The following is a 12,491-nucleotide window of genomic DNA, read 5'->3' as shown; positions in this document are numbered from 1 at the left end:
GGAATTCGAAGACAATCTGTTTTCCTTCATGCAGTGTATCAAAATAGCGCGAAAAGAACACAGGGCCCTGTGACTGGCATTTCTAGATAATAAAGGAGCTTACGATAGTGTGATTCAAGAAGACTTGTGGGGAATACTGGACACACCAAATGTGGAAGATGGAATATCTAACCTTCTAATTGACATTCATAAAAGTAACAAGGTAGTTATCAAATGGAAAGAACAGGTATCTGAACCTATAGAGATATAACGCGGGCTTCAAAAAAGATGTCCCTTGTCACCTGTGTTATTTACGCTTTATCTCCAGGGACTAGAAGCCAAATTATAGAGGAGTCATCTCAGCTTCAGTCTCTTTTTTGCTAAGAGAGAAAAACACATTGAAAAGCTATTACCAGCAATGATGTGTGCGAATGATATAGTATAATAGCTGACAACAATAAATTTCTGCAAAGATTCATAGACATCTGTGGTAATGAAGGAGATAGGTTAAATTTCATGTTCAGCAGGGAAGCATTGACAGTCACTATTTTCTAGGATAAAAATGGCAGTGAGCATAAGATACAGGAAGTCCCACTAGGAATAGTAGATGAATACATATACTTCGGCGTATGTATAAATAACGGGGTTAAGTATCTAAGGAAGCACGAAAGATACGTAATGACTAAGGGCACCAGGATTGCAGCTGTAAAAATATGAGGGACTGTAGAACTACAATCGGTATGACATTGTGAGAGAGATTTGGAAAGATGTCATGGTCCCGGGTTTGACGTTCGGCAATGCTGTCTTGTGCATGAATTCAGAAGTTCAAGCAAGATTGGAAATTAAACAACGTGACATAGGTATACTTGCTTTGGGAGCTCATGGGAATACCCAAAATCAGGGGGCATAGAGGGACATGGGATGGTTATCGTTTGAGTGCAGGGAAGCTAGCAGCAAGATAGAGTTGAGGAGCGATTGAGAAAATTGTAAGAGGAACGCTGGGCTGGGAATGTTTTCGGCTACTTGTACATGAAGAAAATCAATACTAAAGCGAGGAAACGAACTCGAAATTTGTCAAGCAAGTATTTAGTTAACAGCAGAATACTAAGCCCAAAGAAATCATGGGTTAAGAAGAAGGTGAAGAAAACAGAGAGGGACATGTAGAAGATGGAAATGCTTACGAAATTATCACTGGAGACCTACCGCCCTTTTAAGCTGGAAACTGCAAGAGAAAAGATTTACGATAATCTTCGGGGTAGTTCTCTGCTCTTCGAGACTAGAACGGAAGTATTGCGGACGAAGACATACCAAGCAAAATACGAAGGCACTCACATGACATGTAGTGCGTGTGGAGAGGAAGAGGAAACGGCTGAACATTCGATATTCTTCTGTAAAGGGCTCCAGCCTATTGTCGACGATAATGGAAACAAATTTTCGAACCCATTTGTGTTTAGAGACAGTGAAGGCAAAATAGATTTTAAACCTGTAAAGGGCTCTACCCTATTGTCGAAGATAATGGAACCAAATTTTTGAAACCATTGGTGTTTAGGGACAGTGCAGGCAAAATAGATTTTAAACAGGTAAAATAACCAAGAGGAGGCTAACTGATTGTCGCTACAGTCGAGGCGCGAGTGAAATTCAATCTTTTAACACGCAGTGATAGTACTTAACTTTATGGCTAGGTGGCGTGAGTCACCTCCTGATTTGAAAGGCACAGCCGTTACATCCATCCAACGTTGAAGCTGTAAAAGGGAATAAGGGATGAACTGGTTTTAAAGTAAGAGAAGCGCAGAGTAAAATGACATTTCAAGAGGGGTTTAGAAAAATGAAGGATAGTATATGGGCTGGAAAAGGGTTCAGGTATTTGTATCGGAAGAGCGTGGACACAAATTGGACAAAAAGAGCTAGAAGGCTCAGTAGTAAATATACGGCTGGAAGTGGGGCGATATGGCAACAAGGAGGGTTAAGCGAAAAGACAGAGAGGCAAACAGGATTTATTGATTGACATCGGTGGCAAAGAAGCCGGCTCTCAGGAACTACTGAAAGGGCAAGAACAAAAAAACGCGGTAGAGGCTTTATGATAATTCAAGAGAAAGCGTTTTACTGTTTGTAGCAAGGATATGTTGCCTTCGAACACATCATAAAGTAAGATTTGACAAAGAGGAAGAAAAATGTACATGCTGTTGGGGAGCTAAGTAAATGATGGAACATGTTTTAATTGATAGCGCTGATATCCACCCAGGCATAAGTGTGCGTACAAGCCTACATGACGTTTTTGGTTTTAGTCACAGACATGGCAATCTGAACAAGTCCTCGATAGAAGCAAGTAGGAGACGGTTATGATATTGATGGTAGAAAAGCAGAAATACCTGTCAGAAACAGTAGAAAAATGAGGTCACTCTGCCAGGCAAAGATAGAACATACATCATTGTTTTGTGTTATGTTAAGATCAGTTTATTCGAAACAGATAACACATAAGGCACACATAAAATAAAGATTTCTTTCATTTTTTTTGCGAGCCTGCTGGCACACATGTCACCGCGCCGTTATAAAGGTGACTCTCATAGCATCCATCAAGCCACGCTTAATGCTCATATATATGCCTTATAAAGTGATCGGGGGATACCCCTCTTAGCTCAGTGGTCTCCTTTACTCTCTTTATATTACCACTACAATTGTTTCTATTTACGTGTTCTCACTTTTCCTGTTTGTCTGTTAGGTCTCGTTGACTTGGTACGCCGGTATGTGCCACAGGTGAGTGAGCATTTATATCAACGCAACAGGAGCCAGAATAGCCACTGTTAACGTATGCCTGTGCATGCGTTTGAACATATATTTATCCAATGCCCTACGTTTCGCTCAATAAAATAATCCCGACACTGTCGCCTTATACGTATGCTTCGTAAGATATTGATCCACAAGGTACGAGGAATTTGCCGATTTTTTCCCTCTATACTAGGTTTCACTGTGTAACACGATTCAGAAAGTTGATCACAGGAGGTGTGTGCTGAAACCGACGTTTCAACAAGAGGACTTGTCTTTTTCAAGGCTGTAGCTCATTTCCTTTGTGCATATGTGTCTAGGCCTCGTATGCTCTTACCCTAATACAAACAAAGGGGCAAGAGGGGGCAACGGCACAGAAGAAAGGAGGGGAGGGGACAGTGTGAAGCCACTGTGGCGAACCAGTTTAGCCAAAAAAATAGGTGTTCTATGAAAAATGTTATGTGGGTGGTGGCGATGCCGTTCCACCAGTGAATGAGACAGTCGGATAATGTCAACAGCAAACCTCTGGTTTTATTCACACTCGTGAATATACAGGAAAGTAAAGGGGAGAGGGAAGGGGTGACAGATTGCGCACTTGAAGATAACGCACATGCGCACTTGAGAGCTTGGGTCATGTCATTCAATGGGTTACTGAATTTCTTCCCCTTTAGTAGCCAAAACGCACGATTGGTTGCTTGACTCGTGTTGAGCGACGTAGTTTCTGGGGTTGCACTTCTGAAGCACTCTGGGATGTAGCAGGCGCCGTTGTGTCTTGTTGTCCCGGTTCTGGGAAACCTGCTGTAGAAGGCCTCAACATGTCTTTGGCTGCTGGGGTTTCATCTGCGCTCAGCTTCCGAACTTGATGGCGGCGGACAAGCCCATCTTCAGTTTCTACCTCCTGGAGGCGAGTACCCCGTGCAGCTTTCACGGTACCAGGGTACCACTTGTCGCCGGCGCCGTAATTTCGCACGTAGACGTACTCTCCCGGTTCCAAATTCCAGCCTGAATCACTCGCAGGATTGGAGGGGAAGACTCTGGAAGGGAAAGACATGTGCAGTCTTGTGCGCAGACGGTATTTTAATAGCCTCTCCGAAGGAGAGGGACCGTCTTGGTGTGGTGCGTTCGCATAATTGCACAATACCCGTGCCAGTGGTGTGATCAGGCAAGTGCCTCCTGTCTTCTTCAAGGGACTCTGAAATAATTTTGACAATTTTTTACAAACACATTGGGCTGGTAGACCAAGTTTCAAGGGCAATTAAGAGACCGATTGGAGCGCCGTCCGTAAACTGTAATTTATTACGATGCCCTAAAGCTGCGAATAGCTCCAGAACGCTGCAGATCGCTGCGACTCAGCCAAACGCATGTTCATCCGCCCATAAACCAAGCGGCGCGCTGTGCCCCACTGACGTCATTGTTTCCAGCTGATCTGATTGGCTGTGGAACACGCAGCACAGACTGCAGCTGTCGGATCGGCGTTGGGATTTCCGCGTACGCAGTCTCACGCCACATCGTCACGCAGGCGCCGTGAAGGCGGAGCTTAGCCCCGAGTGCTCGAAAGAATAGTTCAGGGCAGTTGAGGGTCAAAGACGGAGTGAAGGAGGATGGTATTTTTTAGAAATCGTAGCTCCATTATTAATGGTTTTTTCGATTAAACTCTCGTACCCCCGATTGGCTGCAGGAGTGGTCTAATCATAAACAGAATGTGAAAAAAAAACCATTTCAGGGACCCTTTTTAGGCGTCTTTAATAGTGCGCATGGCTCGCTCTGCTAGTCTATATTTCTGGGGGTAAGAGGGAGGGGTTCGAATATGCACGATGCCATTCTGTTGCATGAACTACTAGAACTCTGGTGCTGTGAATAGCGTGCTGTGGCAGAAACCACTGTGCGCGGTATTTCTAAACGGCTAAATATCGTCCTGGGAGCCCCGACAAGGCTAAGCGAGTTGGCCTGCGACACCGGTAGTGCCTCAATCTACTTTTTGTGTGCGTCGACGACTATTGGTAGCATTTTCACTTTTATTGGTCCCGCATAGTCTACATGCGAACGCAACCACCTTTCACGCGTCTTGGGCAAATTAACTGGCCCTGTCGCTTGAGGCATTGGCAACGCTTGCACAGAGTTTCGCAGGTTTCCGCAATGCGCTTGAAGTCTTGCTCCAAACCTGGCCTCTAAAAAAAATCTTTCCTTTGCCTTCAATGTGGCCACTCCTTGGTTGGTCTCATGCAGTAGCCTTGGCAACTTCCTGCGTGCTGTTGTTGGTACTACCAAGTCATGACCCCAGTAAAAGAGTTCTGCACGAATTAACCACTCATTCCGCTTTTTGTACAACTCGGTAATTTATTTAGTTTTTTGTTAGTTCAAGTTTATGCGGCTAAACTTCCAGAGTGTATTTGCAAACCTGGAACAGTACTTCATCCACGATTGTGAGTACCTGGAGTTTCTTCAACGGCAGGACCGGCTGATCCCTTTGGTCCAGGGCCAGAGGTTGGGCTTGCTCACCCAGCTACACTTCTTCCTGTAACAGTTATGGTAGACGGCTCAGAGCATCGGCAGTGCACATAGGTTTACCTTGTCGATGTTTCAGTCGGTATTAGTAGGCCCCAAGTATGACGACACAACGCTGAATAGAAGCAGCGGCCATAGCACGGCATCTGACGATCCGCTCATAGGAGATCCCGTAATTGTTAATGGTCAGCGATAAGCGTGAACTCTCTACCCAGGAATTGATATCAAAAAAGCGGGGCGCCATAATCCGCACAAAGTCACGTTCGATCTATGAAAGATTATTTTCTGCGGTAGTAAGCGTCCTATATCTAAAGAAAGAACTGATACTGTCTTTAAATTCGGTAAATTAAGGTCGCTCTTACACCGTAGCTGACTCATCACACTGCAAAAACAGCTCTCGTGTGGGATCAAAGTGAATTAGCACTGTTGCCGAACACAAAACGGCTTTCGGTTCTCGGAAGGCATCGTGTTTGCACTCGTCCCAAGACCATTTCGATTTCTTTTCTAGCAGACGGTATAGGGAACTCAAGAGCGTGGACAGATTAGGCGAGAATTTATGTAGAAAGTTAGGATGCCCAAAAAAGACTGCAGCTCTGTGACATGGCCAGGAGTCGGTGCCAGCCTAATTGCTTAGATGTTCTTCTCTGAAGGGTGCAACCCTGCCGCGTCAATTCTGTGTCCTAGATACGTAAGTGACTCCTCCCCTATTCGGAACTTGTCCGAGCGAAGCCCAACGCCGTATTACCTGAACCGCTGCAAGACTGCTTCAATGTTCGCAGTTGGCTTATCGTTCGCATCTGCTATAAGGACGTCATCCAAGTACGCTTGAACTCTTGGAAGGCGTCGCAGAACACGCTCAATGGTTCTATGAAAAATCGCTGGGGTGAGGCTATTACAACAAAAAGAGGCCCTTGTTAGTGCTTATAACCGCTAGCTTGCGCGAATCTTCGTCTAGAAGAATTTTGTTGTAAGAACCTCGTAGATCGAAGATGCTGAACTGGTGCCCTCAACGAAGCGTAGTGAAAATGTCGTTCACCATGGGCACAGGATATCTTTCTATTTCACATATTGGGATTAGAGTAACTTTGAAATTGCCACAGATGCGGACTATTCCGTCACATTTCAGCACTGGCACCACCGGTGTTGCCCACTCTGAACAGGAAACTGGCGAAATAATGCCTTCGGTCACGGGTCAATCTACCTCAGTGAATACTTTGTCTGGCAAACCGAAAGAAATTTCGCTTGTCTTATAGAACCTTGGGGTTGCTCGGTCCTTTGTATGAATCCTTGCTGGTCGCACCTTGATGGCTCCCAGGCCTTCCACAAAAAGGTCTGTTTGCTGTTGCATGACGGGTGCAGCTACCAGACTCTCCAGCTTCCCGTCTGATCTGAGTGACAAGATGAGAAGAAGTGGTGCCCCTCAGGTCTCGAGAATTTGTAACAGCTCACGGCCGCAAAAGCTAGGGACTTCGCAGCCCAACACAACGAGATCACAGTCAACTGGTCGAGACTTATATGAAGCTTGCGTTTTGACAATACCCTGCACTGGTATCTTCCGAAGATAGCATGAGAAAGCTAATGTATTTTATGCAGCAGTAGCCACTTATGACGATGGGCTTAGTACATCGCTTTACACACCACGCGTACGGGTGAACTTGTGTTGATTATCATATCCAATGGCACTGCGTTCCATGTAACCTGTTCGCGTGGGGGGTAGAACCAGGCTTCCTTTTCTTTTCACTGACCATATTTGTAGTGTATTATAGTCGTTGTATTGACTTTACGCTGAACACTTTGTTATCGCGAAGGTTCTGTAGGTGGTGGCCGTCTGTGTGCATACTCATGCCAAGTGACCTCGACGCCCCCCTTTGTAATACCTGCACCGTCATAATGTGCAATGCCTGGCTTGATGTCCCTGCTTGCCACAGCAGCTGCAGTGCTGCGATGAGCTGCTCGATTCTTTCCGGCTGAATGCGGGTTGCCTGTTATGCTTCACGCTGAACATCCCGACGGTGTCACCTTGCCCGTTTATCTCTCGAGATCCTACCTCCGCGTTTACGGCTGCTAGAGCTAATGCTTCTGCTTCTGCCAGCGTCAAGTCTTTTTTGGTCAATGGTTGCTTCTGTAAGTTTTTCGACTGCACTCCACAAACAATGCGATCATTCAGCATTCGCGCTAACATTGAATAGAATTTGCAGTTACGAACTATAGCTTGCGAATCTCGGCGATAAACACCTGCACGCACTGCCCTTGTTGGTTTCAGTGAAAGAACTTGAAGCTTTCTGATATCTCCTTCGGGGACGAATCCTAATGCTCGGTGAGCGTTGATACAACCTATTGATAGTACAGTGAGCTCAGATTCCGTGGTGTCATTCTGCGGCAAAGCATTTCAGTGGTCTTCAATCCTAGCGCTGCCACCAACCAACAAAGCCCTTTTCTTTGCGTCTTCAGTCATCTAATTAGCTTCAAAGAAGGTATCAATCTCAACGAGATACAGTTGCCATTTATCTGTTTCCTCTGCAAAATTTGGAAGCTCCAAGGCCACGAATGCGGATGGGCTGATGGGTGTCTTCGTATCGGTCTTGTGGCTGGTGCCCGGCTTAAATGGGTTTTCTAATCGCCACTGCTACATGGGCTGCCCCATCACGGTGGTATACTGGCTAGGGTACTCGGCTACTGACCTGCAAGTTGCGGGATCGTATCCCTGCGGCGGCGGCTGCATTTTCGATGGAGGCGAAAGTGTTGTAGGCCCGTGTGCTCAGATGTGAGTGCACGTTAGAGAACCCCAGGTGGTTACAATTCGCGGAGCCCTCCATTATGGCGTCTCCCATAATCATATGATGGTTTGGGAACGTTGAACCCCACATATCAATCAATCAATTGCTAGGTGGGCGGCGGCACTGCCGCCCCGGCAGTCGATGAGCGGTCGGATCATGCCAACAGCACGCCTGTGGTTGTATTCAGACTCGTGAAAATATAGAAAAGTAAAGGGGAGAAAGACTGGGTGAAATGTTGCGCACTTGAGAGCTTGGGTCAGGTCATTCAATGGGTAACTGCAAAAAAAGAAAAAAACAAGAAAAAAAGGAAGATTCCACGTACAGTGGGAATCGATGATATGCGAAGCTCGAATAAGAAAGGTTGATATGTCACTTTAAAATCAGCATAACGTTATGAGGTGGAGGTAAATGATGCCGTACATGACTTTCGTGTCAAGATTATCATGTTTAGATGGGTTGTTTACTTTCGTCACCATTTCACGTCACGTGATAACGAATTTAGTATGTGTGAAGATAACGAAACAGCCGGGAGCACGCTATGAGCGTGGTATGTTGTCGCGTTCTGTCATGCCACGGGTGTCAAGATTATTGTGTTTGCACCAGTCATACACATTGACGTCACGTAACACCACGTTTGGTATATCATGATACGTTCATGATACGCTCGTGGTGGCCAAACCGCCACGAGCGTATCATGACGAGCCTAACATACTCTATTGTAGCGTTGACGCACGCGCACGCTGGGGACAGCGACGCTACGCTAGCGAAATGCGAGCACTCTACAGTCTGACACCAGGCACGACAAGCATTCCTCGGCGTGTTCTGACGGCAACCGTCTCGAAATGTGACATGCTGCATTTCGCACCGATGCGTTACCCAGACAACACTGCGCTTCCCTCTTTTCATGACGGAGGGACGCCGGATGCGCTCAAACGTGCATTCGTCAAAGCAACGCTGCAAGGCGTGCACATGCGAGTATATGGCAGAAACGACACCTGGCGTGGCAACGCCCGGATGACCCAACGAAATGAGTGCCGGTGAGTACGCGCACCGCATCGCGTCGAAAGGTATTGGGGCCTTGACGGTGACATGTTGTCATCCTCTCACACGACACGCATCTCATGATTATCATGTTTGCACCATTCACATACCTTCGTCATCCATTGGCGTCACGTAATATCAAACTTGGCGTATGTGAAGCTTTCGAAACGACCGCGAGCGCATCATGAGTGTGGCATGCCGTCATCTTCTTACATGACACGAATGTCACGATTATCATATTTGAATGTGTCATTTACCTAAGCCGTCCCTTCGCGCCACGTAATACCAAGTTTCGTACATGTGAAGCTATCGAAACGGCTACGAGCGCATCATGAGCGTAGCATGTTGTCATGTTGTTAAATGACGCGCATCTCAAGTTCATCATGTTTGCACCATTATCATACCGTCGTCTTTCAATCACATCCTGTAATATCAAATTCGGTATAAGTGAAGCTAGGGAAATGGCCACCAGCGCAACATGAGCGTGGCAGGTAGTCATATTGTTACATGACACGCATCTCATGATTACCATGTTTGCACCAGTCACATACCTTCGTCATTCATTCACGTACCTCAATACCAGATTTGGTATATGTGACGCTAGAGAATTGAACGCCCGTGAGCGCATCATGATTGTGGCTTGTCACACTCATAATGCGCTCACTGGCGTTTGACACGCTTGTCATGATTTTCATGTTAGGGTCTGTCGCTTGTGTTTGCCTTGCAATCATGTCATACCATACTAGTTTTGCAACATGTCATATGAACGAAACCACAGCAAGAGTTGCAGGGCCATGGAATTTGAATCATGACATTAATGACATCCATGTCATATTTTTTATGTTATGACTAGTCAAATACGTTCTCCATACAGTCATGTTATGCCATACCAAGTTTGGTATTAATATCATTATCGAAACGGCCAGGAGAGCTAAACGTCGAGGGTGGCTAGATAGATAGATAGATAGAAAGACAGATAGATAGATAGATAGATAGATAGATAGATAGATAGATAGTTAGATACATGGATAGATAGATAGACAGATAAATAGCTAGATGATAGATAGTTGAAAGATAGATAGAGAGATAAAAAGATAGATAGATAGTTAGATAGATAGATAGATAGATAGATAGATAGATAGATAGATATAATAGATAGATAGATAGATAGATACGCGCAAAGTCACCGAAGTTCGCTAAAAAATGCTTCGCATTTAAAAAGTGAGGCCAGAAGTAGTAGTGGTTCTTGAAGAAAGCAAAAATGCACATAATTCCTGTCTGCCTAATTGGTGACACGGTGCAGTGCCTTGTCAGAATTGGAAGAAGGAGGATAAAAACAATTAAATAAAGATATAGAAGAGGGAGAACTCACTCTGAAGCAGTGATGGAAGGAAGAGATGTGAAATATTGGGTACCCTTTCAAACGAGTCCAAGGACGGGGCACAATCGGCAAGAGCTACACGGCGTCAGAACATCGCAGATGGTGGGCTGATGGGCAACAGCCGTTCATCACGGAATTGAGCAAGTGAGTCAGAGGTTAGGAGGTGAAGGATTGTGATAAATTTGTCGGTGAGTTATGGTAGTTAAGAGAAAGTACCACTTAACAATGGTAAATTGGAAATGTCTAGAAGGAATACTCAACACCCATGGATTTCCGTTTTGTATGCACCACGTGAAATTGATTCAGCAGCCCCTCTTCAAATGTGTATGTATGCTTGATGAAGTGTATGAAACCTTGGAGGGGGGGGGGCGTGACTCAGTTCAATCGAGAATAAGGAAGCAAAAAAAAGTGAAGTCACACAGGATTGCGAGGCTAGAAATGATCGTGCCTTGTCAGCGCTGATGTTAAACACTAAGTTTTAGGGTGTGGTAAAAAGGGTGAAACCTGCAAGTAACGGCAAACTTGAGGCTGCATTAGACATTCCGGAAAAAAGAAGTCCTTCGGAGTTGTCGCAGGGAGTCTGAGCCGGCGATAGCGGCTCTTATCAAGCATCGTCCATTGACTATCTCTGGGCAGGGGAAAATGATGTGCTCCAGTGTTTCTTGGCCACTGCGTCAGGGGCACGTACGCAGTAAGTAGTGGCCCGTAGAGTACATGCATTGCGTCGGCCACACACTACCCGTTCGCAGGTGAGTCCGCAACCACCGCTTTCGCCTATCCAGGCCAGTCTCCGGTAGAGGTGGCCGCAGTACGCTCTTCCCACCCGCATAACAGGATTGGCCGTTGGTAGCAGCTTCCGCAGTCATTGCGGAGAGTAGGGAAAGTTTCGTAAAATCTGGCACGATCTGCTGTTCCTTGCGAAACTCCTTGCTCTGTAGCCCAGAGGACTTAAGGTCTTGCTTTTAAATACTTCTTTGGAATACTTCGACGCAGAAATTTCGATGGTGCCTGTCTGTCGCTCGATTCATCCACCCGGTAAAAGCACCTTCACAACTTTCAGCCATCTTTATGTGCTGGTTGCTACACTTCTGAACATTGTGAATCAAAAATCAAGTAACACGCATAATAAAGTATGCATCAACACGCAAGTATTATGTGGTGTACCTATTTAATATTTGCATAGTTGAGAGCTTCCGAAGACCCTCAGCGCTTATCACGCTGCGCGGACAATGCGGCGCTATGAACACAAAAGCGCATGTTTTTTACGTTTTGCTAAAACGACATGGTGCTGCCACCTACCAGTGACTCGTTGTTCTAGAAAAGCTTTTGTTTCTTGAAATCGCTACCAGGCGGCGTCCATGTTTGACAAAGTGTCTATTAAAAAAGCCTCTCTGCTGGCGACGTCCTTTGCCAGCTAAGCAGGCAGTTAAGCAGGCAGGTTCTCCCAATTTTTCCCACCCTCATGTATTTATGTTTTTAGGGCTGAATCATCTTACAAAAGGGCATCTTAAATTGAGGACCTCGCAGCAAGCCAAGGAAAGCAAAATTTTAGGTGCAACCATAAGAGACAAGAAGAGAGCAGAGTGGATCAGGGAACAAACCGGGGTTAAGAATATTGTGAGCGCGACAAGCGAACGACTCTTTATTCTCTTTGTAATCATCATCACCTGTACATCTTCTTCATCTAAGAATATCATCACCGGCGTGATTGAGCTCGAGCCTGGCCGAATAAACCGGTTCCTCACAAGTGGTGGACTGTGCTTTTCGTTCCCTCAAGTCCTCTCGCCCGTTCTCGCTGGAGCTGCGCTCGGGTCGTCGCGTACAACGCCTTGCCATGGCGGCCCAAGAAAAACCTGGCCCATCCAACGTCGCCGTCCTACTGCAGCCACCGCCACCCACTCCGCCCAACAACACTCGCCTGCGTGATCCACCTGTGTTTTCCGGGCGATGATGTCGAAGACTGGATCAAGAACTACGACCTCGTCAGCGATTTGAACAGGTGGGACAATCCACACAAGTTGCGCAGCGTCCCATTTTACTTGTCC

Source organism: Rhipicephalus microplus, chromosome 6 (assembly GCF_043290135.1).
Source record: "Rhipicephalus microplus isolate Deutch F79 chromosome 6, USDA_Rmic, whole genome shotgun sequence".
NCBI classification, from domain to species: Eukaryota; Metazoa; Arthropoda; class Arachnida; order Ixodida; family Ixodidae; genus Rhipicephalus; species Rhipicephalus microplus.
The sequence above is the reverse complement of the archived record's forward strand: the minus strand, read 5'-3'. Positions refer to the sequence as shown.